Source organism: Choloepus didactylus, chromosome 11 (genome assembly GCF_015220235.1).
Source record: "Choloepus didactylus isolate mChoDid1 chromosome 11, mChoDid1.pri, whole genome shotgun sequence".
Lineage (NCBI taxonomy): Eukaryota > Metazoa > Chordata > Mammalia > Pilosa > Megalonychidae > Choloepus > Choloepus didactylus.
Window position 1 is genome coordinate 30122197 of NC_051317.1, and position 24296 is coordinate 30146492.

The following is a 24296-nucleotide window of genomic DNA, read 5'->3' on the forward strand; positions in this document are numbered from 1 at the left end:
AAAATTTTAAAATGTACAGCAGGCAACAAAAGTTTACAAGACAAACAAAGAAACAGAAAATGATGACTCATCCAAAAGAAGAGGATATAAATCCAGAAAACAACAAAGACCACACTGTGGACATATAGCTCAAAGACTTTTTAAAAAATGATCTTCAATATGCTCATGCAGACAAAAGAAAGTCCAGAGAGAGAACAAAAAGATATCAGGAAGGCAATCAATATGCTCGAGGAGATGAAGGAAAATTTGGAGAAAGAATGAAAGGATAGCAGGAAAACAATGAATGAACAATAGGAGAATCTAAATAAAGAGAGAGAAATTTTAAAAAGAAACCAAACAGAACTACTGGAGTTGAAGAGCACAGTAACTGAAATGAAAAAATCCCAGGAGGGAAAATTCCCCGGAATCAACAGCAGATTGGAGCTGGCAGAAAAAAGAATTGGTGAACTCAAAGATGAGACAATTTACAAATGTCAGTCTGAGGAGCAGAAAGAAAAATGGATGATAAAGAGCAAAAATAGCCAAACAGAGAACACCAAACTTGAAGAGAAATACAGCACTTCACACATTGGTCTAATTGTTGAGTGCAAAGACAAGGAGCGAGGTGGGAGAGCTGTAAAACATGGCCATGTGTTACCTACAGAGGAGTCCAAGTTAGATTAAGTGCTGATTTCTCATCAGAAACCATGGAGACAAGAAAGCAGTGGGTTGAAATGATTGCCAATCAAGAATTTTACATCTGATGAGACTTTATTTAAAAAATTAAGACATTCCTGGATAAATAAAAGTTGAGTTCACTACTACTAGATCTGCCCCACAAGAAATGCTAAAGGGAATTACTCAGGCTGAAAGGAAAGAACACAAGACAGCGGTTCAAAGCAGCATAAAGAAATAAAGATCTCCAGTAAATGTATCCATATGGGTAATTATAAATGCCAGCAGTATTGTGTTGTATTTATGAATATGTAAGTCCACTTCTTATTTCTTGCAGGTGCTAAAATGCAAATGCATAAAAAATAATGGTAACTATGGTTTTAGACATACAATGTACAAAGATATAATTTGTAACAAGTACGAGAAAGGTAGGGCTGGGATGATATGGGAACAGTGTATGTGTATGCTATTAAAGTCAAGTTGGTATCTAATCAAATCATTGCTGTATATTTAGGATGTTAAATTTTAGCTCTATGCTAACCTCAAAGAAAATACATGAAAAAAACATCGAGAAAGATATAAGAAGGTACTTAATATGGTACAATGTAAAAAAAAAAAAATCAAATAAATATGAAAGTAGGCATTAATAGAATATTTGAGGGACAAAAAAAGGATAAGATTTACAAAGACTAAATAGCAAATGGCAGAAGAAAACCGTGCATTATCATTAGTTAATTTAAATGTAAATGGATTAAACTGCAGTCAAAAGGCAGAGATTGGATGAATGCATAAAAAAGTATGCCCTGACTATATATTGTTTACAAGAGCCTTACCTTAAATTCAAAGTAGGTTGAAAGTTAAAGGATGGAAAAAATTATGCCATGGAAGTAGTAACTAAAAGAGAGTAAGGATAGTTATATTAATATCAAAATATTTATAGACTTTAAGTGAAAAAATTTGAGGGACAAAGAAGGCCATTATATATGGATAAAAGGGTCAATTCAACGAGAAGACACAACATTTATAAATATATGTATGCAACTAACAGCAGAGCCATGAAATATTTGGAGTAAATATTGCAGATTTGAAGGGAGAAACAAATGTTCTACATTAATACTAGGAGACTTCAATACACCACTTGCAATAATAGATAGAACATCTAGACAGAAGATCAATAGAGAAATAGAAGCCATGAACAGTACTTCAAACCACCAAGACCTAAAAGATATATATACAGAACCCTTCACCCAACAGCAACAAAATACACATTCTTCTCTAGTGCAAATGGATTATTCTCCAGTATACACCATATTTTATGTCACAAAACAAGTCTCAGTAAATTCCAAAATATTGAAATCATACAATGAATCTTCTCTGAACAAAATGGAATGAAGCTAGGAATCAACAACAGAGGGAGAAATGGAAAATTCACAAACATGTGGAAATTAAACAATGGACTCCTAAATAACCAATGGGTTAAATAGGAAATCATGAGGGAAATTAGGAAACATCTTGAGGTGATTGAGAATGAAAGCACAGCATACCAAAACTTATGGGAGGCAGCAAAGGCAGTACCAAGATAGAAATTTGTAGTTCTAAATTGTTATATTAAGAAAGAAGAAAGATTTAAAATCAGAGACCTAACCTCTAAACTGGAGGAAGGGAGAAAAGAGGAGCAAACTGAACCCAAAATAAGCAGAAGGAGGGAAATAATAAAGATTAGAGCAGAGATAAGTGAAATAGAGAATTAAAAAAAAAAATTGAGATAATCAGCAAAACCAAAATTTGGTTCTTTGAAAAGTTCAACAAAATTGATAAATCTTTAGCTAAATTGTCAAAGATAAAAAGAGAGAGGACACAAAGAACTAAAATCGGAAATTAAAAGGGAGCTACTATGACCAACCGTATGCAACAAATCAGATAAGCTAGATGAAATGAACAAATTCCAGAAACAAATAAACTACCTACACTGAATCCAGAAAAAAAAAAAATAAGATGTCAAGAAACCAATAAATAGTTAAGAGATTGAATCAGTAATCAAAAATCTCCAAACAAAGAAAAACCTAGGACCAGATGGCTTCACTGTTGTATTTCACCAAACATTCCAAGATGAATTAACACCAATCCTGCTCTAATTCATCCAAAAATATGAAGAGAAAGGAACATTCCATAATTCATTCTACAAGGCCAACATCAGCTTCATACCAAAGCCAGATAAACATACCACACAGAAAGAAAATTACAGACCAGTATCTCTTACAAATGTAGATTCAAAAAGCCTCAACAAATTACTGGCAAACTGAATCTAAGAGCTCATTAAAAGAATTATAAATCATAACCAAATGGGATTTATCCCAAGTATGCAAGGGTGGTTCAACATAAGAAAATCAAATAATTCAATACCTACCTTAACAGAGTGAAGGAAAAAACATATGATCATCTCAATTGATGCAGAAAAGGCATTTGACAAAACCTAGCACCACTTCTTGATAAAAACATTTAGAAAACTAAGTACAAAAGGTGACTTCCTCAATATGATAACAGACATAAAAAACCCACAGCTAATATCATGCTTAGCATTTCCTGTTAAGAGCATAAACAAGACAAGGATGCCCACTGCCAGCACTGCCCTTCAACATGGTACTGGAAGTTCCTGCCAGAGCAATTAGGCAAGAAAAAATAAATAAAAGACATCCATATTGGAAAGGAAGAAGTTAAACTATCCCTGTTTGCAGATAATATGATCCTATATACAGAAAATCCTGAAAAAATCCACAAAAAAAGCATGATAGCTAATAAATGAATCCAGCAAAGTGGCAGGATATAAGATCAACACCCCAAAATTGGTAGTGTTTCTATACACTTGTAATGAGTAACTGGGAGAAGAAATCAATAAAAAATACATTCACAATAGCTACTAAAAGAATCAAATATCTAGGAATAAATCTAAACAAGGATGTAGATGACTTGTACATGGAAAACTACAAAACATTGGTAAAAGAAATCAGAGACATAAATTCATGGAAGGACTTTCTATATTCATGAATCAGGAGACTAAACATTAAGATGTCAATTCTACCCAAAATGATTTACAGATTCAGCACAATCCCAAACAAAATTCCAACATGCTTCTTTGCAGAAATGGAAAAGCCAATAGTCAATTTTATATGGAAGAGTAAGGAGCCCTGAATAGCCAAAGCCTTCTTGAAAAAGAATGAAACTGGAGGACTCACACTTCCCAATCTTAAAATTTATTACAAAGCTGTATTAATCAAAAGAACATGCTATTGGCACAAGAACAGACATATAGACCAATTGAATTGAATTGAGAGTTCAGAAATCAACCCTTATGTTTATGGCCAACTGATTTTTGGCAAAGGTGCCAAGTCCATTCAATGACAATGAATAGTCTCTTCAATAACTGGTGCTAGGAAAACTAGATCTCCATATGCAAAAGAATGAAGGTAGATACCTATCTCATACCATATACAAAAGTCGGCTCATAATGGATCAAAGACCTAAACATAAGATCGAGAATTATAAAAGTTCTAGATGAAAGCATAGGGATGATTTTCAAGACGTTGTGTTAGTTAGGCTATGATTTCCTAGACTTTACTTCCAAAGCACAAGCAACAGAAGAAAAACTAGATAAATGGAGCCTCTCAAAATTAAAAATTTTTGTGCATCAAAGGCCTTTATCATGAAAGCAAAATGACAAACTACACAATGGGAGAAGTTACTTGGAAACCACCTATCCAATTAGGGTAAAATATCCAGAATATATAAAGAAACCCTACAACTCAACAACAAAAAGACCAACAATCCAATTTAAAAATGGGCAATAGACTTGAATAGACATTTCTCCAAGGAAGATATACAAATGACCAAAAAGCACATGAAAAGATACTCAATATCATTAGGCATTAGGGAAATGCAAATCAAAACTGCTATGAGATACAATTTCACACCAACTAGGATGCTAATATTAGAAAGAAAAAAACAGAAAATTACAAATGTTGGAGAGGCTCTCGGGAAACAGGAACACTCATTCATTGTTGGTGGGAATGCAAAATGGTGCAGCTGCTGTGGAAGGCAGTTTGACAGTTCTTCAGAAAGTTAAGTATAGAGTTACCATATGACTTAGCAATCCCACTTCTAGGTTTATACCCAAAAGTATTGAAAACAGGGACTCAAACAGCTACATGCACACCAATGTCCATAGAAGCATTATTCAAAATTGCCATAAAGTGGAAGCAACCTAAGTGTCTATCAACTGATGAATGGATAAACAAAATATGATATATACACATAATGGAATATTATTCAGCTGTTACAAGTAATGAAGTTCTATTTCATGTGACAACATGGATGAACTTGAACACATCATGTTGGGTGAAATAAGCCAGACACAAATAAGCCAGTTAGACATTATATTATCTAACTGATAAGAGACAATTAGAATAAGCCAAGTCATAGGGTCAGGATCTAGAACGTAGGTTACCAGGTTATGGGGTGGGGGTAGGAATAAGGCGGTTAGTGTATGAATTATAAAATGTTTCTATTTGGAATGATGGAAGAGTTTTGACAATGGATGGATGGTGTTGATTACACAATATTGTGAATGTAATTAACAGCACTGAATTATGTATTTGAATGTGGCTAAAAGGGGTTATTTTACATTGTATGTATTGCTAGAATAAAAAACTAAAACTAAAAATCCATGGGACTTTATAACATGGTGAGTCTTAAGGTAAACCACAAACTATAGTTAATAGTACAATGTTTTAAAATGTGCTTTTATCGATTGTAACAAATGTATCACTAATGCAACATGTTAATAATAGGATGATATATGGGAACCTTATATTTTATGCATGATTTTTCTGTAAAACCCCAACTACTCTAAAAAAGGGAACAACAAACAAACAAACAAAACACAAAACAAAAACTGATGGGCCTCAGCAGATGAATTCCAGTCCTTGAAGGTGCAGGGCTTGGGGAAGGACCATCAATCCAGAAAAAGTATAAGACCTGAGAGAACAAGGTTGTAGCAGGAAACCCTTCTGCAGCTCTCATTCTGCTCCTCCCTGGCCTGCCATACCACAACCAGTGCCACAAGCAGGCAAATGCCCTTTGACTGGTATAAGATCCAATCAAACAAGTTGGGCAGCCTTTGAGAGGGTAAACAAAGTCAGCAAAATGATGCACGGGGCACCAAGGACAGAAGTGCTCCACGCCCAACAGGATGTACAAAGCACAGTGAGGGCCTGTCCCTGGCACTGGGTCTTAGAGGGGCTCCAGTAGCTCCAGTGGCTCCAGCAATGCTCCAAAACAAAAGTAAAAACTGCCCTCCCCTTCGCCACGGATGCTTTCCATATAATACCTGCCGTTCTCGTCATGGATGTTCTCTCTATTAACACCTGCCCTTCTCCTTGCCATGGACATTCTCCGTATAACAACTGCCCCTCCCTTTGCCATGGATGATCTCAAAAGGCACTTTCAATTTCTAACCCCTCGTCCTATGGGTGTGAACTCATTTGTTAAACAAGACCTTTGAGGTTAAGATGAGGCCAAACTGAATCAGAGTGTGCCTAAATCCACATGACTGGGGTACTCATAAGGTGAGGAAATTTGGACACAGGAATTGAAGCCAAGGAGGGGACAGACAGCCAGGTGACAGATTGCCGGCAAGCCACCACTAGAAAGCTTGGGACTTTGGAGAGAGCACGGCCAACCAAAACCTCAATTTGGACTTCTAGCCTCCAAAATCATGAGACAATAAATCCCTGTTGTTTAAACCCACCAGTCTGTGGTATCTGTTGCTGCAGCTGTGACAAGCTGGGACAGCAGGCAACTGGCTTCTAGTTCTGGCTGAGACTACTGGGAGGTGTTCTGGGAGGGTGGATGGAAGGGAGAGAGAACAATAAATAGCATTTTTTGAATGTTTACTATGTGTCCAACATTGCTACCTGCTTGATATATAGTATCCCTGCAACCCTGTAAAGTGTGCTTTCTCATTATCCCCATAATGCAGACAGGGAAACTGAGGTTAGGTAACTTCCCCAAGGTCACACAACTGGTGAAGGGCCCTGTTTCTCTAGAGCTTGCCAGCTTAACCACAGTTCTGCATGTCGCTGGTGCTTGGGGAACACCAAGAAGAAATGGCAAAATACGTGGCTCCCGCCCAGTGGAAAAATGTTACTTTATATAAGCGATCAGAATTTCTTAAAATCCTTAAAATAAATGCTGACATTTATTACTGATTTTGTTTTCATTGTTGATTTTACTATTGCTATTATTGTTTATATTGCTATTAACATTGTCAGATCTCCATTGTGGGTTGCATTACTAATTTAAATACTTACACAGAATTTTACTTCTTACTTTCTTGGAAAATTATTGATAACTTTCAGTCCAAGTCATATTCTGATTTATCATCCACAAAGACTCCTTTAGGTCCTGCTCCTAAAACCACCAGTCCTCTGTCCAGTTGCATCATCTTTCCGGTTATTTTCTCTCCCTGTCTCCCCAGTTACAGGAGTAGAAGACATAGAACTAGGCTTACTACAAGACACACCCCACCCCCATCGTCATGCAAAGTACTTCCATTTTAGGGCCCTGGGAGCCTCCTCTGGCAGACAAGGCTACAAAGCTGTGGATAATTCACTGTTTAGCACCCAGGAAGAGGGAAGGAGCCATGACTTCTGTAAGCTGCTGTTATATAATGTCCAGCCAGTGCTCTGAAATAGATGGAGGGGTGACAGGTTACCAATGAAGTGATGGACAGGTTACTGAAAGAAACTGGTGGGCAGAAGAATCAGATAAACAATAAGGTTTTACTCAAGTCTGTCTTTCAGTGAGCTTCCAGGAGCTGTTACTGCACAGAACAAGTCAGGAGAAAGCATCGAGAAAGGCCCTTGGAGCCTTCAGGGGCTTTTCATCAATGTTTACTGGCTCCAGCAACAGGAGCACATAATTACTTGGCCTACACTTTTTCCTAGAATCCAGGGGATGGCAGCAGGAAAACTGATTGAGGAACGTGACAGGCAGTGCCACATTTGAAACATGTATATTCCTAAACATATCAAAAAGACTATAAGGAAAAAATTAGTTTTTTTTTTAAAAAGATTATTTTCACAGGCAACTGCTTTTTTCAATGTACAGAGAGTTTTCAAAGCAAGCGTATGTTGCTTCTTTGTAGGAAGGAAAGCATGCACCTGGTTTACACATTGGAGAGGACCTCAGTCAGATTCAAGGTCCTCAGATTCAGGCTTCTTAGCCATGGCTGAAGGCAAAAAGAGCTGGTTTTCCTGTCTCCATGGCAAACAAGCCAAGGCAAAAGAAAGCCAAGAGTGAAATAAATTAGGGTGAGCAAGAAAGCAGAGGTATGAGGTAATGGTATTAATTTCCTGTCTTTCATGTATCCAAATAGAATAATAAGCAGGCGTGTAAAAGACCTGCAGGTTCAAAGAGATTGGCACAACTTTGACGTAGATCTTTCATGGAACTGCGTTTTACTATTTTCTGTTGCTACTTTAAAAATCAAAACTAAACATCAAGAAGCACTGGTCCAAGGCATGCATGATATCAAGATGATTTCCAAAACTGCATCTCTTTCTCTTGTTCCTTCTTTCCCCTTCTCTAAGAGCTTGCTTCTTTTCTTCCAGTCCTATTCCCATGCTCCCACCCTCCTGTGAGGCCCATTCTCTGCTTGCAGTCTGCTCCCCTCTGCAGCACCAGAGAGCAGGGGCTGCCCTAACTCCCAGTAGACCCCAAGCCCCTGGCCCATTCCTGGCACACAAAGGACAAAGGCTTGATCTTTGTTTCATCAATTAGTGATTTGCTCTTTTGTTCTTTTCTTTGTTCTGTGGGCTCCCCTCTCTTGGTAGGTCGACTCAAAGTTGAATCTTTCATTACTGTGTTTTCACTGGGGTTCTAGTTTACTCCTGGGAGGGGCTCTGAGAATAAGCAGCCGTGAGGGCTGCCTGCTGGTTATTGGTTACTGGTGGAGTAGAGTCACCCCCTGGGGAGGAAGCCCTGCTGTCCAGCCTCCCTCTTCCCTTGTGTGTGTGTGTGTGTGGCTGGGGCAGGGAGGGGAGTAGGACTTGCCATCTTGGTTTCCTGGACCCACTAGGCTTTGAGGGAACCAGTGAGTTTTACGGATCTTGATTCCCCCGCACAGTGGTGAGCACCCAGGATATCACAGGCATTCGAAGAATGTTTGCTAAATGGCTGAATTAACACATGTTCTGGATGAACACACTTCTGTCAACATGCCCTCAGCAGATGTGGCTTTGATCTTGGTGATGTAGTTCTTGAAAGTTCTGGAAGTTTGGCTAAAATCTCAGATTTTTCCTAAGGCGTGATGTGTTCTAATGATTACCTGCTCTTTCCCTCAGTCCCTTCTCAGGGATAATCACTGGGTCTCCAATCATCCCCAAGATGGGCCAACAGTGCTTTGCAGACTGTTTTCTGGACATGAATCTTGCTTCCACCATTAGCAATTGCATGGTGTTGGTCAAATTGTCTAAACTCTCTAAGCCTCAGTTTTCCCAACTGCAAAATGGACACAACAATAGGACCTAATAAGATAAACCATGCACAGCAGCTGAAGTATAGCTGGTGTATAGTGAGTGCTAGCTGCTGTCATCATCATTTTGATCACCGTTTATCCCTTCCCTTCCATTGCAACGCAGTATGTCTTATCCTTATTGCTCTAGCCTTGAATCCCTCAAAGTAAGGGGTGACCTTTCAGAGGGCCTGCCCAAGCTTACTGAGCCTAAACTTCACAGGAGCTGACACGACAAAATAAAGCACTCAGACGTGCATGGGAAGCTCTGGCCTGTAAGTCTGGAATCCTCACTCAAAGTCAGTTGCTTCCTGTGCTGCTCTCATAACTCTTTGCTGCATTTCTACTTTATGGACACCATGATCTCCTTTACTGGGAATATTTACTAAACTATTTCTCAGGCTACATTGTGAGCAGCCATGTGGCGACCTCCTGGTATTTCATGTTCTTGTCTCACCTTTTGTGTAGGGATAACCTTCTCTCCATCCCTGCTCCTTCCTCCAGCTAACTGATGCTTTCCTCCAAAACTCAAGGCAGACGTCATTTCTCTCAGCATGTCCTACCTGATTGTCAGGCTGGGCTCAACCCAGTCCACCGAGCTTGTCTTCTCCACCAATGCTGCTGCAGTGAACATTTTGGTTGATGTTTTTTCTTTTTTTTCAAATGCAATTTTATTGAGATATATTCACATACCATACAATCATCCAAAGTGTACAATTTTTCACAGTATCATGATATAGTTATGCATTTATCACCACAATCAATTTTTGAACATTTTCATTACTCCAAAAAATAAAAATAAGAATAAAAATAAAAGTAAAAAAGAACACTCAAAACATCCCATACCTCCCATATTCCCCTACCATTCATTTACTTTTTATCCCCATTTTTCTACTCATCTGTCCATATACTGGATAAAGGGAGTGGGAGTCACAAGGTTTTCACAATCACACAGTCACACCATGTTATACAATCATCTTCAACAATCAAAGCTACTAGTTCACAGTTCAACAGTTTCAGGTATTCCTTCCAGCTATTCTAATACACTAAAAACTAAAAAGGGATGTCTATATAGTGCATAAAAATAACTTCCAGAATGACCTCTTGACTCCATTTGAAATCTCTCAGCCGCTAAAACTTTATTTTATTTCATTTCTCTTCCCCCTTTTGGTCAAGAAGTCTTTCTCAATCCCATGATGCCAGGTCCAGGCTCATCCCCATAAGTCATGTCCCACATTGCCAGGGAGGTTTATAACCCTGGGAGTCATGTGCCACATAGTGGGGAGGTCAGTGAGTTTACTTGGCAAGTTGGCTTAGAGAGAGAGGCCACATCTGAGCAACAAAAGAGGTTCTCTGGGGGAGACTCTTAGGCACAATTATAAGCAGGTTTAGCCTCTCCTTTGCAGAACCTCTTAAGGGCTAGCCCCAAGATTGAGGCCTCAGCCTTCTAAATTGGTAGTCCCCAGTGCTTATGAGTGTATCGGTAGTTCCCCAGGTGGGGAAGTTTAATATTTCCACATTTTTTCCCCAGTCCCTCAAGGTGGCTTTGCAACTACTTTTTTGTTCTCTGCCCAATTACCCTAGGGTGTATTAAGGCTTCACACTAACCTGTACAAACCAACCAGATCTCCCTCCCTATTCAAGTTTCCATGGAGCTATGGTATTTGAATAAACTGACCATACAAGTTAAATTATATAGTGTGCTACAGAAAATATAGATTTTGCACCAAATAAACCTCTGTTCCTTTGGTCTCACACAGAAGTTAAAGTTTTAAATCACAGTCAGTGTAATCCTTTCTTTACCATTTAGTCTAATTTACCTCAGTCCTAACCAAGTCCATTTTGTTCATATTTCTAATTGAAGTCTGGTCTCTTTTCCAGCTTCTTTAACAGATGCTGTATAGGGTAATGCTGAAATTAGTAGCTGCCGAACTCTGGCTCTGACTCCCCGGTGTGACCCAGATACTGGAAGTTTCAGGAACTGACGAGGTTATATACAAAGAGCTCAGCATCTCAGAGTTTAGAAATAACCATTACAACTCAGCAATAGATGTGACTGCTGTAAGAGCTTACAATCTAGAATCTTTACAATAAGCCTTACCTTGGTAACCTATGCTCTCAGATTCAATTGTCATAGTTTGTACATTACAGCTAGTCCATTTTAGTGAGGCATTGCAATGTTTGTCTTTTTGTTTCTGGCTTCTTAGACTCAATACTCTTGTCCGCAAGGTCCATTCACCTAGTTGCATACCTCAGAGCTTTATTCCTTCTTGTCACTGCTCTATATTTCATTGTATACATATAGTACAGTTCACCATTCCCTTCATCAATTGATGTACCATCAGGCCACTTCCATCCATTGAAAGTTGTGAATACTGCCACTATAAACACCAGTGTGCAAATGTCAACTTGTGCCCCTTCTCTCAGTTCGTCCAGGTATATACCCAACAACAGGGTTGTAGGACTATATGGCAGACCCATACTTAGCTTCCTGAGGAACCACCACACTGCCCTCCAGATGGGTTGCACCATTCTACTTAAGAAGATGGAATGCTTCACTAATTTGCCTGTCATTCTTGCACAGGGGCCATGCTAATTCTCTCTGTATCATTCCAATTTTAGAATATGTGCTGCCAAAGCAATCACAGTTGATACTTATGTATTTCCCAACTATTGAAAGTAACAGTTTCCTCTTCTTAGATGCAGCAAACATCTACTATATGGGAGGACATAGGCCCACTATATCTCATTTAATTCTACAACCAATTAATTGATTAAGGTATTGTTAACCCCTATAATTAAACATTTGAGAATTGAGAACCCTGAGAATGTGTGTAACTTGCCAGCTATTACCCACCTGAGAGGAGCAGAACCAGGTTTGAACCCAGGACAACATGATGCTAAAGATTTTGACAGCTTCTCAATGTGCTCTATTGGCTGCAAGTTCCTTAAGGTGAGAGACCAAGTTTAATCTGAGTGTGAATTGCAGGTGCCCAGCCCACCGGTTAGCACAGAGCCTGGCACGTGGCAAGTGCTGACAGCTGAAATCAGCAAATCTAGGGCCACTCATCTCTTAAGCGGTCGGCACCTGTGAACATAGGAAGGGTGAACACTAGAGAAGGAGTTGAATTTAATTGAAATGAGACCCGGGAAAAGAGAATTAAGAGCTAAAATTTTACAAGAAGTATGAAAAACCTACCAATGGCTTTTACAACCACCTCGCATTAAAGAGGTTTGCAACTGGAATAAAGTGCTAAAGATACAGCCAAGGGGCCAGGGTGAAATCTAATCGTGGGGAATAGAACCCCAACCTCTCCCCAGAAGGAGGGCATGGGAGCAGTAAAAGTGAAGGGACTGGAAATGCAAGACTGTGCCTTGCACCGAGTTTGCCGTGGGGCACTGGCAAAGCAATTCCCTGTGACCCGTTTAAACTAATGGGGCTGGATGCAATCAGCTGTCCCTCCATGCCTCTTCTCCACCCACCTCAACCTGCTCGGTGACCTCCAGGCTGACCTCTGTGAACTGCATGTAATGGGCTGCCGTATCCTCTGAGTTGTATCTGTCCATGAAAGAAAGCAGTAGGAGCCTGATGGTGGGAAGGAAGAGGGCAATTAGTCACGGACCCAGCCCACCTTCCTGCCCACTGCTATTTGATACTTGGTGAGTTTTACAGAACACAGCTGCTCCGGGGGGGCCTCTCCTGCAGCTATGACCCTCTCCAGCTTCTAGCAACAGCCCTTTCCCAATTCTCCATACCTACAGGTGAGGACCACTCCCAGGAGCTGCCAGCCCTGGGATGTAACCCGTGCTAGTTTGCCTTAACCCTGCCGTGCCGTGTAAATTGCTCTTCATCAAACCCTCTTCATGCATGCCTTTTCTGAGTGAGGTCTGTTTCCTGCCAGGACCCTCCCTAATGCAATAACAGATAAAACCCCCAAATCTCAGTGGCTTGACCCAAGAGAACATGATTCTCATTCATGTAAAGCCTAATCAGACTTCACATCTGGCACCCTCGGGGCTCTGTCTTCACTGAGGTGGTGCGGGGATGGTGAGAGAGGCACCACCTCAAGTTCTACGGGCCAGTCCTGGAAGTGGCATGTTCATTTTCCCTGACTCTGTGGGCCAGGACTGCCACGTGGCCACACCCAGCTGCCCCTTTAAGGGAGGTGGGGATAACGCAGTCTGGCTGGTGCCCAGAGGAAAGGACGTGGCTTTGTGAACAACTAGGCAATCTCTGGCTTATCACTTTACAGATGTAGACAAATTATGATGAAAGCAGAGAATGCATTTTGCTGCAATATGCAACACAATCCTATTATGGCTCTATCCGCGTCCTGCACTGAATACGTCTTGTGATGGGGTACATAATAGGTGCAACCAGTTAGGGGCCTGGGAAAGGAGGCCCAGAATTATGCCAAGCCAGAAGCAAATATTCTGTGATTTGTAAAACACTAGAACTTGTTTTTCGGAAAATAAAGGAAAACAGCTTTAGGACAGTAAACAGATCTACTGAAACAGCACCTCTGGATTGGAGGACAGCCAAGGGAATCACAGAATAACTGGACAACTGAGACTGGATAATGCTTCATTAGAGCAGTGAATTCCTTGTATTTTTTCTGTATTTTTAAAATATTTTAATCCAACAAGAACGTCAGCAAAAATTCTACAGACTTTAAGTATGCCACTTGTGCTGGTTTGGATGTATTATGTCCCCCAAAATGTCATGTTCTTTGATGAAATCTTGTGGGGGCGGATGTGTTAGTGTTGATTAGGTTGGAATCCTTTGTTTCCATGGAGATGTGACTCAATCAACTGTGAGTGGAACATTTGATTGGATAATTTCCATGGAGCTATGGACCCTGCCCATTCAGGGTAGGTCTTAATTAAATCACTGGAGTCCTATATGAGAAGCTCAGATAGAAGGAGCTCACTGCTGCAGCCCAGAGAGGAAACCAAAACTCAGAAGCAGATGCCAGTCACGTGCCTTCCCAGCTAACAGAGGTTTTCCGGACACCATTGGCCATCCTCCAGTGAAGGTACCTGATTGCTGATGCCTTACCTTGGACAGTTTATGGACTTAAGACTGTAACTTTGCAACCAAATAAACCCCCTTTATAAAAGCTAACCTATTTCTGGTATTCTGCAGAACAGTAGCATTTGCAAACTGGAACACCACTGAACAAGGAAAACTAGAGAGGAGGAACTTGAAGAATGTGGAAGAAATAGCCTTTGGTGTAGGGTTTGTTGGCTGTCCTTAGAGGAGAACTGTGTCTGTTTTTATATTTCAGTGAATTTTCATTAAAGTTTCACAGCTGGAAATCCATATGATATTCCAGGCAGGAGCTGGAATCTGATGATTTTTGTCGCACCTGGTGGCTGATGAAGCGCCAGGGCAGGTGCAAGGTGGGGGGCTTCCTGCAGGCATATGGCAGAGGCTTCACTGACCTCACCTCCCACGGCCAGTCCCTGCACCTTGCTGCCCCGAGGGTTTCCCAAAGCAAAGGGCAATTGCTCTCCACACAGGCACCAAGGGATGAGCCAGTACTCCTCAAATAACAACTGCTGCAAATTGGTGACTCGTTTCCCAGGTCTCTTTTCCTTCTGATGGAATAACTCTGAGGTGTATGGTTTGCAAGGAATACGTCCTTGAGATGAGGCTCCAGGAGGTAACTGAGGTAGGAGCTGGTTTGATAATGCACACTTGTTGCCTGCGTTCCCTTTCCTCCCCATTCCCCATCCCCTACCAGCGAGCCCAGCTCTCGCCAAATAAACTCAATTCACTGACTCCTCGGCTCAGGCCCTGCCAATGGGGGAACCAAAATTAAATCAGCCATGGACCTTTTGTGGTCTACGACATCCAAAATAACTATTATCAGCAATATTCATTTAAGGGTCTCTCACAAATTCATTCTTATCACCACGTAACTCCTTTTTTGGCTAAAGAACTTGTTTCTGAATATGTCTATACTCACCTTTATGACAACAACTCCCACTTCCTCAGGAATTTCCGCAATGGGCACTGAATAAATACTTATGAAAGTTACAAAGAAGTGATTTAGAAAGTCCTGGTAGCATTTTGCACGCCAGGAAGAGAAATTTGGGCCGTTTTTCATTGAAATGGTAACATGTTAGGAGAGAAGAAAAATAGAGTTGATTTTCAGAAAGGAAAAGCAGAAACCGAGAAATTATATGAATAAATTCTAGTAGAGAGAACTGGACCTGCAGGGCTAAAGAAGGAGCCGGAAGGAGAAAACAGGAGGGAGCCCTGCCGAGCAGCAGGGGGTAAGTATGTGTGGAATTCTGAGCTGATTTTTGTTTTTATAGTGTCAGGGGCCTCGGGTTCAGATCACACCTCAGTGCAGGAAGCCGAGACTCCCCCGGGGCAGGGATCAGGAACTGTGAAAACCCCGAGGCACAGACTTCCCGAGCTGCCTGTCCTCTCAGTGAATGGAATCAGCAGGGAGAGAGAAAATTGAGAGCCCAGGTCCTTCCAGACCCCAGGTTAGAATGAAATCATGTTTTTCATGTGATATCAGGAGATAGTTCAAGGGTTAGAGCATTAACTGATACAAATGCCTCCAGGCCTCTACTTTCCAGCCCCGGGGCTCCCCACAGAAGAAGCCAGTTTTGGCCTTGACGCCGACCCCAGTGGCCCTGGTTCCAAACCCTTGGGTCCTCGACATCTCGGTCTCACCTGCTCATGCTTCATGACCTCTTTCTCTTATGTTCATGTTATAGGAACTCACCTGGAGGAAAATGTCTGTCCACCGCATGCATACAGGTGTGGAAGTCACCCACCCAGGGGCACTGTGTGTAACCAGTGCCACAGCCTGAGGTGAGAACCCCAGGTGTCCATCTGCTCTAGTTCTAGAGAGGGGAGGAGTGGGGTTTCATCGGTTCTTCAAGCCCTGATTCATCTGTGACTTCCCCTCAAACCCCAGCCCTGACCTGCTAGGCACGGCTCCTAGAGCCTCCCCTGGGACCTGTACCCACCTCTATAAAGAGCTCCGAAGACGCATTTGCCTGCTTTCTCTCCCTCTAGACTGTGAACTCCTGAGGGGCATGGACTTTTGTTTTTAATGGCTCTTTAATGTATCTCTGTACCTTGTGCAATGCTCGGCACACCTGGGTGTCCAGTATCAGCTCAATGAATGAATGAATGAATGAGTGAGTGAGTGAGTGAATGAGTGAAGTCACACGTTGCTGTACTGGCTGTCTACAAACTGATGCACCATCGCAGAGACTCCCACTGCCTGGGTCCATCTCCAGGAAAGGTCCATTTTCTTCCCAGACCTTGGGGATTTGTTTCTCTCTCTCCTTAATCCATCACACTTGGCTCTATTTGTCTATCTGGTTGTCTAATTTAAAAACTCTTCCAGCTATATCCATTTTCATGGTCAACTATTCTCTGCCAACTCTCAACTTCTCCCACCTACTAGATTCTCAAAGCAACTTTCCGGTTTCTAATGTGTCCGTTCTTTAATCAACATAGCAGAGGACAGAAAGAATTATCTTCAACAGGCCTCATTTTGATCTTGACTTCTTTTGACAGGGTTTAACTGTGTCTCAGTATTGCCTCTAAAACTTAATGAAACCCTAGATTTTAGCTATCAGACAGTTTATTAACAGCCCCTCTGTTACCTGCTGTTAAAATAATCCGTTAAATGCAATTAAGATTTTTTGATTACAACACAGAAGCCTGCTGTGTAATCCTCTATTCTCGGTTGCTTCTCTCCCATTTGCAACCATTAAGTATTTTCTGCATTGTCCTCACTTCCCTAGTAGTCTTGCCACTAAACCTTTTTTCCAAAGCTAATCTCTTCAAAGACATTATAGGACAACTCTATGCTACCAGAGTCATTGTAATTATTCTATACTATACCCCTAATCTCTTGAAACAGACCCCCAACTCATCCTTCCTCTTTCCCTCCTTCAGTTGCTATCCTCAATAAAAATACATATGGTTGATTCATTACTTTTAACTTGCCTTCATGTTCCTGCCACTTGTGCTTTTACCCATTTTCTCTTCGGTGTATTCAGTTCCCTTCAGTGAAGAAGCATGGCTTTCCTTCCTGCAGCACTCTCCTCAGAAACTTCTAGAGTTGTATACCCAGTGGTGAATATGGATCTCCCTGATGGGTCTCCCAGGTATCATTTGGCAAATGTGTCCTCCCACCCAAAATGCAGGAACACGGCCTTTGCCCAGCATACCTGAGAATGGTGAAAACCCAAACAAATTCTATATGGGTGCCACTGCTACTGCTTTGAAGAATCAGCAATATGAGACAGTATAGTGACATCATCTGGATTGTCATCAGCCACTCACCAGGACATGTCTGGATCCTGGAAGAGAATGGTCCAAATGTTTGTATATCCATGGGACTTCCCAGTCTGGGGGAGCTTGAGGTCCCAAGAAGTATGGGCCTTCTCCAAACCATCTCCCTGAACTTTGCAAAGAAAAGAGTTGTTTCTCCCCTAGAGTTGAAGACCTAGAAGCTAACCTAAGTGAAGTGGCCAAGTGGCCTGTCCTTCCTTTAAAGGGAAACTGAAATCTGTGTTTGTGTATATGTGTGTGTGTGTGTGTGTGTGTGTGTGTTGATTGGGGTGAGATGGTGAGAATATCTTCCTAATTCCATAGACTGTGGATCACTGATGTTACTCTCTGGATGGAACTAAAGACATACTTTAGTCTTTGAGGAGAAACTTTATGTCTTTGAGGAGAAACTCTTGCAGCCTGATTTCATAGTGCAGATTAGAGTGCTCCTTATAAACCCCAGTTCTCAATCTTGAGAGAGTTCTGCAATGTCCCATGGTAGTTTGGCTGCTGCTAGCAGAGCTGGTGATCTGGAGAACTTATGTGATCAAATCAATTTGGGAAATGTTACATTTAATACCCTTAAGAACTGTTTGAATTGTAAAAACTTGTTATTTCTGAAACCTCTCTTAGCACAGATCCATCTGACTCCCTCCCCCACCATTTTTCATGGATCACTTATTCCCAATATGGAACACATATTTAGAAATGCTAAACAAATCCTTAGATGCTGTTGCCATTCTGTTCTCTCAGCTTTTAATCTTTCCTGCCCCACTGCTGTGACCTTCTAAAAAATCAGCCCTCTTCAGTTCATCTTTCCTTCTTCTGGTCAATTTTGGCTAAACAGCTCTGCTTCCTAAGGCTCGTTCCTTGGCCTTCTGCTCTTCTCAGCACTTCTACTCTTTCTTAGTGATCTCATTCACTCAAATGACTTCAACCACCACTCACCTCCTGACAACTCCTAAATCATTGTCTCCAATCCAGACTCATCACCTAAGCTTAGAACCCATATATTGGAGAAGCCACTCAAGCTCAATATTTTAACTTTAAATCTATTCTCCCTCCTTTGTTTCCTATATAAATATGTCATCACTCACCCAGCTACCTTAAGTGAGAAATATAAATTGAAGTATTTGGGGCAAAATGTGCAACATCTAGAACTTACTCTCAAGTGATTCAGAATAAACATGTAGATAGGTAAATAGATGGCTACATAGAGAAGAAAGGAAATAAAGTAATACGTAAACAAGGAGTGAATCTGGATAAAAGACTTACAGGAGTTCTTTGTAGACTTCTTGCAACTTTTCTGTTTGTGTGAATTTGTCAAAATAAAATTTGTGAAAACTCAACCCTGGATTCAATGAAAATAGAAAAATGGAATGTTAAAAATAACAAATTGAACTGACCAGGAATCTAACAGTAGTTAATTAAAGGATATAATGAAACAAATATACAAAAAATATATTACTATATAATAATCTGTTTCTAATTATATGTGGTCTAACTAGTCTGAAATAACATCACAGAATTTTTAGAAATGGAAAAGCATTCTCTTAAATGCATAGGTATTATGGAAAACCTCTAGAGTTCACAAGGAGGAGGCTGAAACTGGGAGTGGAAAGTTTGAGGTTCTGTCTGCCATAATGATGATTTGTGGCCTTGGTAGCCATGGTTTGCTTTATTGTCATGTGGGGACGGGAGGTGTGGGTGGCCTTGTGCCTCCAAAAGGCCAAGAGCTGAACGAAGGCTCCTAAATAAGACTGGGACCCTTGAAAGCTACAGCCTTGCTTAAATGAAGAATTATGAAAATAAAATAAGCCTGTGGTGAAAGGAGAGGCAAGAGAACATGGAGACACCTAGAATTTAAGATTGAATAAATTTGTCCTGAGAATAATAACCAGTGGCTGCTCATACATGGATTTATGATTTGCGTTTACATTTTCATCCTAATCTAGAGAACATCAAGACAAGAAATTAATAAAACAAAGGGGTTCCTGGTTTGTAAGAAGGTTGGGGACTCTGACAGAGGCAAATACAAATACTCTGGGAAGGGAATACTCTCAATCCAGGATTTTCACAGATAAATTCCCACCAAATACAATTTCACAATCAAAATTTAAAAAAAAATACACATGGAGTGAAAATCAACAAGAATGAGAGAAGAAACGAAATGCAGCATAATCAGATTCTCCAAAACAAATACAGATATTTTAGGTGCAGACTTGAAATAAGCTTTTATAAACCATTAAAGAAATAAAAAATGGAATTGAAAATATGTGAAATGTCATATAGATTAGAAAATAATTCAAATTTATTTCTACACAAAATATAATTAGTAAGTGAAACAGTCAGTGGATAAAAGAAATATCACATTTGACTCTGATATTAAAGAGGTAGTAAAGTGGAAAAAAATATAAAATTACCTAAAATAAAGCACAGAGAAACAAAAAGACTTTCAAATGTGAATGAAACATTATGAGATATGGAGAATGGAATGAAAAACTCTAAGAATAATTAATTGCAGCTACAGAGGAGAGAAAGGGGGAGATGAATTATCAAAGTACTAATTACTGATCTTTTTTCAGACTTGAATAAGAACATCTTTAGAATCAGAAACACAACAAATTCTACACTTACTACTTCATAATGAATCTGCAGAAAATGAAAATCAGAGTCCAGATATTCAAAGCAAATAGAAAAAGAAAACAGATATCCTGCAAAAAATATTAAACTCTCAAAATCCACATAGAAAATCTCCATCCTCCCAAATAGAACAATATTTTTAAACCCCTGAAAGAAAATAATTGTCAACCAAGAATTTTATACCAAGATAACTTATTAACCAAGAATGAGACTGAAATAAAAACATTTTAAAATTAAGAAAAATGTTAGAATTTATCTTTATTAGACCCACCCTGAAGGAACATCTAAAGATGTGCTACAAGAAGAAGGAATTTGAAACTATAAGAAACGAATGAGTCAAAATAAAATGCTGTGCAAATAAACTGAAAAACAGATACCTATATCTAAGCAAATATTTCATGTATTAACTATTAATAATAGTAATAAATAATTAGGAGTAGAAAGAGAAAAAAATGTGGACAAAATTAATAAATAAGATGGATGAGCTGATTGGGTAAAGGATACTGAGCTGGGAATGTGGTTTTGGAAATAAGATAGACATTTCATTACCAATAGATTTTACAAAATCAGGAATGAACATCAAAATTTTAAGGCTAACAAAAATAGAGAAAAGAAACAGATGTTACAAATTCCAAAAACATTTTAGAAAAGTAATTGGAAATTTTTTTAAAGTATACAAATAAATAACTAAAACTCACTCACTCCTAAAGAAGAAAAATTAGAAGAAAATCAAAGAGTATAGAAAAAGCAGGTGAATAGAAAGAGGAAAATAGAAATGAACTCAATTGGATCAATTATAAATTAATATCAGTTCTATATGCTTTCCAAGAGACACATCTAAATTGCAAAGCAGAGAGCAGTTAAAAGTAAAAGGAGAAAAAAAGTTAAACCAGGTGTGATGGCTAACATGCAACTTGGCCAGGTTGTGGTGTCCAGTTGTTTGGTGTTCTGGTTTGCTAATGCTGCCATTTTGTAAAACACCAGAAATGGATCAGCTTTTATTAAGGGGGTTTATTTGGTTACAAAGTTACATTCTTAAGGCCATTAAGTGTCCAAGGTAAGGCATCAGCAATAGGGTACCTTCACTAGAGAAAGGCCATTGGCATCTGGAAAACCTCTGTTAACTGGGAAAGCACATGGCTGGCATCTGCTTACTCCCAGGTTGTGTTTTAAAATGGCGTTCTCCAAAATGTCAGTGCCAGCTTTCAATGGCCATCTTCAAAATGTCTGTCTCAGCTGCAGCAGCTCCTTCTGTCTGTGAGCACTTTTATAGGACTCCAGTAATTCAATTAAGACCCACTCTGAATGGGTGGGGTAACACCTCCATGGAAATCATCCAATCAAAGGTCTCACCCACGGTTGATTGAGTCACATATCCACGGTAACATCCAATCAAAAGGTTACACCCTAATCAAAAAGATTAATCAATCTGCCCCCACAAGATTGCATCAAAGAATGTGGCTGTTTCTGGGGGACATAATATATACAAACCAGAACATTTGATCAAACAAGCACTGATTTGATTGTTACTGTAAGGGTATTTCATAGATGGATTTATATGTGTAGTTAGTTGATTGCATCTACAATGAACAAAGGAGATTGCCATCAGCAATGTGGAGAGTCTCCTGACCCAATCAGTTTGAGGTCTTAAAAGCTAGAATTGAGGAGTTTGGAAGGCAGAAAGAAAAATTTCTTTCTCTTATTCAGCTTGTGAGCTTCTCCTGGGGAATTCAACTCCACCTTTATTGAGTCTCCAGTCTGTGGCCTGCCCTATAGAATTCATATTCTCTAGCCCTTACAATAGTGTGAGCCAATTCCAACCTCTCTCTCTGTCTCTCTCTCGCTCCTCTTCCCCTCCCCCACCCCATTTCTCTCTCTCTCTCTCTCTCTCTCTCTTCATATATATAGACTGTTGGTTATGTTTCTCTGGTGAACTATGACTAATAAAACAGGCTTAACCAAATGAGAGGAAATATTAAACAAAGGAAAGGAAAAGTGTATTAATTTAAGACAAAGTAGACTTTAAGAAAAAATATCATTAAGGACCAAGAATGTTGACACAATAACAACAGGTAAACATCTCCAGGAAAATATATATATATATATGTATTTTAAATTAAACATGGCATTTCTCTACCTCAGTGCTTCAAAACATAAAGAAATAAAAACTGACAAACTTACTATTAGAAAATGGAAAAGTTAGTATTGTGGGAGATATTTAAGAAAACCTCTTTCAGTAATTGAAAGATCAAAAAGATGGAATATTAATTAGGATCTATACTATCTTAATGTTGCAATTATTAAACATCTTGGATTTTAAAAACATATAGAATACTGCACCCTAAACATTACTAATATTGGAAAATTTACTAATATTGATAGTGTTATCTAGACCAAAAGACAACCAAAAGACAAATCACAATGAATTTCACAGACTATTTCTTCTGACCACAGTGCAACTAAATTACATTTATTAAAAAATAGAAATAATGAATATGTTTGGAAATTTCAAAGCAAACTTGTATAGCACCCATGAATCAAAGTTTGAAGTTTAATGAAAATCAGACTATATCTAGAAATGAATGATAAAAATACAACTTATCAAAAAATGATGAAGATATTTAGAATGTTATTAATATAAGTAAGGAAGGAAGATCAAAAGTATTTGTTATTGAACTCAAGATGTCAGAGAAAGAACAAATGAGTAAACATGAAGAAATTAGAAGGAAAGTTTTAGATATGAGCTGAAATTAATAAAATAAATAACACAAGTATTTTTAAAGGAACAAAAACTCAACAAAGATGTTTTTTTTTAATCTAATAAAATAGAAAAATGTCTGGCAAGACTGATGTAGTTGTTTGAAGCGGTATGTTCTTCAGAAAAATATGTCCTTAAATCTAACCCATTCCTATGGGTGTGAATCCATTGCAGTTAGGATCTTTGGATGAGGCCCCTTCAGTTAAGGTGTGGCCCACCTCATTCAGGATGGGACTTAGTCCTCTTACTGGAGTCCTTTACAAACAGAACGAATACAGAGAGAGAAAGAAAGCCATGGAAGCAAGAAGCTGAAACCAACAAAACCCAGGAGAGAAGGGAGAGAACAGCAGATGTCACCATGAGCCTTGCCATGTGGCAGAGGAGCTCGGGATCGCTGGCAGCCAATCTTTGGGAAGAAAGCATTGTCTTGGTCCTTGATTTGGACACATCCATGGTCTCCAAAGTGAAAGTCAATACATTCTCATTGTTTAAGCCAATCCATTTCATAGTATCAGTTTGAGCAGCCTAGGAAACTAAAGCAACTGATAATGTAAAAGGTTTTTAAAAACTATAAATCCATGTATTTTTTTAAATTAAAATTACAGGAAATAGTGTAGGGAAATAAACTTAAAACAAATTAGGTAGACAATGTCTGGGGCAGGAGCAGTGACACTAAATATTAAAAGTATCTAGGATGAGTCAGAACAAACTCTATGGAAGTATAACCACAAAGAAATAAAAGCAGTAGATCAAAACTGGCTGAAAAGCAGAACAAGGCAAAAGAAAAGGCTCTAAGGCAATTCTGGGTCCAAATTCCACCGATAATTCAAGGAACAGATATTCTAACAACATAGAAATTGTTCTAAGGACTAGAAAAAAGAAAAGTTGGTTCCAACTCAAATAACAAAGCTGTGAAAAGCTTTATATCACACCAGACAAGAAAATTACAAGAAAAAGAATGTTATAGGACCCCTCATTGTTGACAAGATACAAGAATAATACATACATTAGCAAACTAAATCCAATAATGTGTCAAAAAATAATACATTGATAACACAGTGGGTTTATACTAAGGAGACAAGGATGACAATCATAAAATCTGCTATTGTGATTCAAAAGTGTGACTGAAAACAATCAATTTAGTACATATGGTAAAGGTATTTAATTAAATTAAAGACATATTAAAAACAAAACACTTTTTAAAATTAAAATGAGTAGAAATTTCCCTTAATGCAATAAAAGGTATTTAGTAAAAACTTACAGTAAATCCCGTATTTAATTTTGAAGTGTTCAAAGAATTTCCTTTAAAAACAGTAACAAGAATAGGAGGTCTACCCTCACTACTTTTTCTCAGTTTT

General features: G+C 39.2%; 1 non-coding gene across 1 annotated transcript; it reads right to left on the reverse strand.

The window, feature by feature from the left end:
- Window positions 1-11762: 11762 nt before the first annotated feature.
- Window positions 11763-11869, reverse strand: LOC119506606. The gene has a single exon (XR_005211020.1). It is a non-coding gene; the product is annotated as a U6 spliceosomal RNA (small nuclear RNA).
- Window positions 11870-24296: the final 12427 nt, after the last annotated feature.